A 7,146-nucleotide genomic window follows, 5' to 3' on the forward strand; every position below is an offset into this window, starting at 1 on the left:
AATAATCATCTTCCTATTTGTTTAGTTCCGCAGTTATATTGAGATGTTTTCACACAAAAAAAACCACGTGCTTAATCACTATACTCCGAAAATAGTAACACTATTTCATTCTCTTTTTAAATACATCCGCGAACTGAAACCTGTTTAGTTAATCGTTATTCATCTCACAAAATATCCATTTCGTCTAATCACTGTCTAATAATCTATATGCAGGTTTCTTAAAAGACTAACCCACTAACATATTTATAAATTAATTTAATTTCGCTGCACAGTTTTGGTTATAAACTCGTTCACTTCCTGTTTTCTCGTCATATACAACGAATAGTAGTCATAAAAAAAAACACAGAGTTAACAACAACAAATTGAAACTGAAACTGTATCGTTTGTCAATATGTTTATGGGAATCAATTTACGCGTTCGCATAAAACTTGAAATAACTTCAGTTTTTGTACATTTCTTTATCAGTTTTCTTTATATTTCTTTCATTTATTTAACTTTGTTCATCTAATTCTTCTATGTGTTGCCGTGGGAAATTTTCACCGATTTCAGTTAAATAAGTTTTAATTTATTGGTATCATCATAGCCATCTTCGATTTGCCGTTATTTTACTTGCTTCGTCTGCTCTCTGCTCTCTTATCAAAGAATAATAAATCTACAACAAAGTTATCCATTTGAATTTCATACAGAAGCGTATCGGTATAATAGCTTGATAATCATTATTTCTCTTTGAATATGGCGGTTTATGCGATTTATACCAGTTGTTTATTCGATTCTTCATTAAAACAGTATAAGTAAGGCTTTGTTGCTATTTGATTATTATAAGGTTTATACCAGATTGTGTTCGATAAACCCGCAATTTTGTTTTATGGAAAGTATTTGTTTTTTTTTATGATAATGAGATAGGTACTATGAGTATTTCACTATTTTGTCACATAATATTTGTTCATTAACCAGTCACTTATATCACCAAATATTTTCTCCCCATCTTGTTCTTCATTTTACTCTATTGTACTAATTTAATTTGCGTTTATCTAGTATATTTTAAAATTTTTCCAAAGGCCTCAAAAAAGAATAACATTACATAATAACCCAATTTCTGAGTTCAGCGCTAATTGGTATATTTTTATGTGATGTACTTATGCAAGAAGGTGCAAATTAGTAGATTTGTTTCTCCGAGTTGCAATTTGTAGTATTTTGGGTTATTATCGGCAGGCAGCTGTTTTCTTAGCATGTCATTTGAAAGTCATAGGCAAATCTGGTCAACTATTAAATCAACACAAAACAATAAAATACATTCTAGTACACAAAAAAAGGTCCAAGAGAATTTTAAGTTAGAGTGTTTTAGATCATATGAAAAACTAACTGCTAATACAAATTTAAATTTTAAATCTTACGGAGATGGTGTAGAAAAAAATATAGCTCACGATTAAAGATATTAGTATTTAACTCAATTCAAAGTGGCGAATCATACAAACAACGCGTAAAAGTCAAACGGGAATAGAATAACAAACAGTTATAACACTGGAATATCTTATATACTATTGTATTCAAATATTTTATTTAACTATTTTTCATTTTCACTTTCAATAATCAATCCTTATCTGGAATTATGAAGTATTTTTGTCGTAAAATTAGCTTCTTGGTACATATTCCCTTGCTAACATCTTGAAATTATTCAAATTGTTGTTCGAACAGTTAACGATATACAAATGTATGTGACATTTATTACTTATCAAATCATCTTCAGAAGCGATTAGTCTTTCTGAGTTCAATAAAAATTAACACTCATACGAAATCCCATGAGAATATCATATCAACAATGAGTGCTAGTCGCGTCATTAAATGAAACTTGACAATTCCACCAAAGCCTACAAATTCCAGGTGTTGCTGACAATTTCACGCATTACCAAACACAATTGCAAATATTTCCAGACAATTGATTGCCGAATGATGCTTGAGTGGAGGATATATGTATTTACACAAAGCTTTACAAATTGTCCAAAGGTATTATCGAGAACTTATTTGTATGGAGCTCTCAACAAGTCTATTGAAAAAGTATTGAGGGTATTTTTACCTGTAGGAAAAAATTTTGAATCAGTAGCATGATATGTTATTCTAACAGTGACAGTTTTCTTCTACCAAAAATATCGCAAGCCTCCGAGGAGCGAAAATATCAAAATTCGTATTTTGCTCTGAGTTTTTTCAATATTCCTTCGATATTTTTGCTCTAGAAATTTTCAAGTTCTTAAGATTTCTTGCTCTAGATGCAGATTCAGATATTTTTCAGGTATCATTATGAGACATTAATAAAACCTAACATTATCGAATATAATGCAATACTCATCATAGATAGCAGTGGGATCTATATTCAGACCCCGTGATGACAGCCAGTAAAATGCTCTGCTGGGTACACTGTAAACATTTGCATAAATATATGCATATAAAACATTAACATCCATATACATACGTTTTTTCAAATGTTTACGGCAATAAGTGGCTGCCAGACCACAACAACAAATGGAGCCCAACCTCAGCAACCAAATTGGTTCATGCTTCAAGGAGCTCATAAGTATGCGGAAAAGGATGAGATATGAGGGCAGTAAATGAGCAGAGGCAATCAGAGCTGAGCAGCGGATAAGCCAGAGCAAGATCGAGTCACACGCGTTTACGTATATGTGTGTAAATTTAAAAATTATTGCGATATAAAGAAGGCTCATTAGACAACAATGTTGCCAAAGCGTAATACGCAAATGTTGCAGACTATATTCTCCGAGAACTGTTAGAATAGAGAGAAAGATAAGAGAGAAATATTTGTTAGATTTCAAAGACATGTGCACAGGATGTAAATATTACAGAGGGAGAAAAAGAGACCGAGTTTCAAACGCCAATGTCCTTTATCGATTTGTATAGGCGGAAATGAAGTAAGCATAATAATACCAAAGTACTGGATAATGAAAACAGGCGTAAAACAATATCACTATGACAACAGTAGCAATGTTTATAATTGTGCTTTTACAATGCGTAGTTAAACAAATATATTTTTATTAAAAGCACATTGTTGAAGCCAATACAAACGAGCGAAGTCAATGAACGTGCTAAAAAATAAAAACAACAAGGAAATTAATGGATAAATAAAGTGCAAGAGAGCGTGAAGAGTGGGCGGAGAACCCAAACAGGCCGCAAAATAACTGCAGACACATTCAGTTGTTGTCACTGAAGCGCCGCTTACAGCGCTGTTCCAGATGCAACAAAAACAAAATAGAGACACATTCCAATTCTTACTACGAATGAGAACTAAAATACACTTGCTATTACAGATACGACGGCATAAATATTGCAGCAGCTGTTGTAAGCGCCATGTAAGGTGTTAACAGAGGTGCTAACATAATATCATTATTGTACTGTTACGGCGAAACAGAGCATATATTATAAAATATTTCAACTATTAGTCTGCCAGCGAAAGAAAAGACAATAAATTAAATTAAAATATATAATAATAAACAAATTTAATGCAGATAAAATATTTCAAACAAATATTATTTTTATTAATAAAAATTAAGAAATTAATAGTTAATAAATACCTATGTATAAACATATAAAAAATATATATAATTCATATATAAAATATATATTAAAAATACTAAAATAACATAACACATATAGATATTTTTGTTTCTAATATAATAACAAGAACAAAATAAAAATTCGAAAAAGAACTTAACAAATTTATGTGAAAATAAAATTAAGCAAAAAATAATAATCTAAATTAGAAAAAAATAAAAGTAGAACAATATGTAAATAAAACAAATTTAAAATGAAATAAAATGGAAATAATAAATAAAATCATGATTTATAAACTAAATCAAACAAGAAAATCAAAGAAATAGCTTAAAAGCATACGTATAATGAACACACTAATTTAAATAGAACTAAAATTCAATGAATTTAACTAAAATAAATTAGACAATAATCCGTATTTTTTAAAAGAAAATTTAGTTCAATTTCCTAACATTGACGACTACTTTCTTTTAAGATTTGCTATATAAGTACCCTCTTTCAAATAATTTTATTATAAATATAATATTAAATATATTCATCTTTCTAGGCACTAAAACAATTGCAAAATAGGCACTTGAATGCTAAGTCAACAAACCCAGCTACATAGAATTGTACAAAAGCAGCGAAATGCGAGAAAAAACTTAATGCAAACTAATGTCAGACGACACAAAGCATAATAAAGTGCAACAAAGTACAACTACAACAACAATGTAAAGAAAATAATTTTAAGTAAATGCAAACTGTAATTTATGCTCTAGTTAGTCTGTAGTAAATTATAAAATATATTCAACGGCAGAACACTACTGCTTTTTATATGCCCAATCGGCACTCGTAAAGCAGCATAGAACGAAGAGAAGAAGTGTGTACTTGCCGCCGGTTGCATGTGCCACGCGCAACCCCACAGCTGAAGCAAACACCGTAAACATACCAAAGACGGAAACCCCACGACAATTCCATTGTCACATAGTATTTGGATTATCTTTGTGTGTTTTTGTTTGCCGGTTCTCCACACTTTTCTTTGCTTAGTCTCTCCACAACGAATGTGACAAGTGCATACGCACCTGGATTAAGTAAAGTAGCGGTGTGCTGTTTGCGTTGTTGCCACTTAAGGTAATTTTTCTTATTTTTTTTGGCTGCTTGGGTGCTTCCTTGACATTGTGTACATAAATTATTTGTGCACTCAATTAGTTAATTATTGTTTTGTGAAAATCTTGGAGACATTTTTTTTTCTGATTTTGATTACCTAGACAGTTTAGTTGTTTGAGGGATTAACATTAAATTAAGTACATTAATTGCGATGATTTTATATAATTATATAAAATAATTATATATATTATTATAATTTTTGGCGAATGATATGTACTTTTGGAATGGAATAATTCGATTAATTGATATTGCACAGGGGATTCCGTCTAATTCTTTATTCTGTCTTATTCCAAGCGACTGAAGTTTAAAAGTTTAGATGTTCAAATAATGGACGTTTAGTTTAGAAAGTGTTTCAATGTAATTCAGTTCAACTTCCATAACTCGACTTCTATAACTAGAAATTCTTCATTACTCAAACTCTTGAATATAAGTCGAATTTCACCTCAAATTACCTTCCATAACTCGGAAATCTTTCTAACTGGATTGTTGTGATTCCAGTTAGCGAAGTTCACCTGTATATAAGTCCTTTAGAAACCTATGAAAGCTCTAAAAGCCATATTTTTAAATTAACGGACACTTTTGATGGAAGATCACATAGTTTCATAAGTTAGAAATCTTGATGTAGCTCTTGATAATATTTTGATATCAAAATCAGAGGCCCATAGAGACTATCGACGTTTGTTTATGAATACTTTTACACAAGTTTTGGCAAAAAATTACGGAAAATTTAATTTACCGCAGCGTAATTGGAAATCCATTATGGAATTGTACCAAGTAATCGTTTTGCACTATTTTGTACACTTTTAATAACAGATCATAGCTGGAAATTAAAAATCACACAAGTTTTAAAATTTTTTAAATTTTTTTCAGTTTTTCCATGTAACGGTAAATATTTTTATTGTAAAAAATTTTGCCAAATTTACAGAGTTTGGTCCAATAAAAACCCAAAAATCCGCCTCTTAACACTTAAACATTCAACATTAATTACTAATTTAGAAGAAATAGAAACAATGGTTTAAACAAAACTTTATTATTGCATTTGAAAGAATTTTATCTATAAATAGCAGACTCTCCAGCCGCCATTCCACCTAAACAACAAATGAAGCTCTCATATTATTTGTCACTTAAGTAATTTTGAAAAATTCGATATGGCCATAGAAATTTATTCACATGCTCACTTGTATACATACTTTATTCAGAGTTTTGTTTTGAACCGCTTTTCCGCCAGCCGCTTTGCATGTTTTCTCCCACAAATTCGCGTCGCACGCAATCGGCAGGTCAGCTGCAGAACGTGCGGTTGTGCTATGCTTTACGACGCTTTATGAAAGTAATTTCGTTATTTTCTCTTTTTCACTTTTCGTTTCTCACTCGCCGCACACTTAACACGCGCGCTACGCTCTTCAATGGCCAATTCGATATCAACAATAAAATTCACAATTTTTTATGCAAATTACTTAAGAACGAGTGATTTTTTGTTAACACTACAGCTCGCTGGCTGACTGAATGGCACACCGCCGACTATTTTGTATGTCGCGCCGCTTTGCATTCAACACACAGGCACGACGCGCACGAAAAATTAAAAAAAAAATAAAAACAATAAAATTCTTTATAAAACGTTAAAATATGCCAAAATAATTAATATTTATGAATTATTTGACTTTTCAGCACTATTATTTATTTATATACATATTTCACCTTTTCAATATTTTATTTGTTGCTTACATACGCGCACCTGTCATCAACAGCAATGGCCACGATGTCTGTATGTGTATGTATATAAGTATGAAAACACTCACTGAATTCGAGTAGCAATGCGCTAACACGACACAACAATCTCCGCTGTATTTCGAGCAACGAACCAACGCGGATAACGGCGAAACGAAGACTGGACTGCATGCGCGCCCCCAAAGGTAACCAAACTGCAAAAGCCAAGCCAAGCCAGCCAAGCAAAAGCAAAGGCAGCGGCAGAGCAAAAGCAGCAGCAGAGTAAAAGCAGGCAGGCGCAGCAGTACGAAAATGTATATGAAAAAGCACAGCGAACAACGCATGGCAGCACAACAGCGCTCATTCGGCAAGCAAAGAGCTGGTGGATACACTTGCTGTTTGGATACATTGGGACTGACGTCGACGTCCATAGCTGCGCTGGCGTCATGGAGCTGTTAACATCCCATGCTAGCCGATGTTGTTTGCCATTGTGCGGTTCGGATGGATCATGAAACATCGGTTGGGGCGAAACATGTTCGATTGCAATGAAGCAACATTTTGTTAGGGGAACCCAGTGTTTGTTTGAGTAGTTTGTGAGGCACTGTATTGTTTATTTATTTAACTTTATTATAAATGAAAAATGCATAAATAAATGATGGATGATGTTGGAAAATTAATTATATAGAAATAATTACAAATCTTATCATAAACTTTCATAATAAGGTAAGACATTTTTAT

The 7,146-nt window shown here is 32.1% G+C and overlaps 1 protein-coding gene across 2 annotated transcripts in view; it reads right to left on the minus strand.

Annotated features, from left to right (window-relative positions):
* Positions 1-6,633, minus strand: part of LOC105220130 (putative polypeptide N-acetylgalactosaminyltransferase 9) — a 250,015-nt gene extending 243,382 nt beyond the window's left edge. The window contains exon 1 of one of the 2 annotated variants that reach the window (XR_008472084.1): positions 5,895-6,625. The gene's annotated coding sequence lies outside the window, so the exon portion shown is untranslated. Of the gene's footprint in view, positions 1-5,894 lie in introns of both variants that reach the window. The other variant, XM_054235282.1, reaches the window with a different exon arrangement.
* Between the last annotated feature and the right edge of the window lie 513 nt (positions 6,634-7,146).

The sequence above is a fragment of the Zeugodacus cucurbitae genome, chromosome 6 (assembly GCF_028554725.1).
Source record: "Zeugodacus cucurbitae isolate PBARC_wt_2022May chromosome 6, idZeuCucr1.2, whole genome shotgun sequence".
Classification (NCBI taxonomy): Eukaryota; Metazoa; Arthropoda; class Insecta; order Diptera; family Tephritidae; genus Zeugodacus; species Zeugodacus cucurbitae.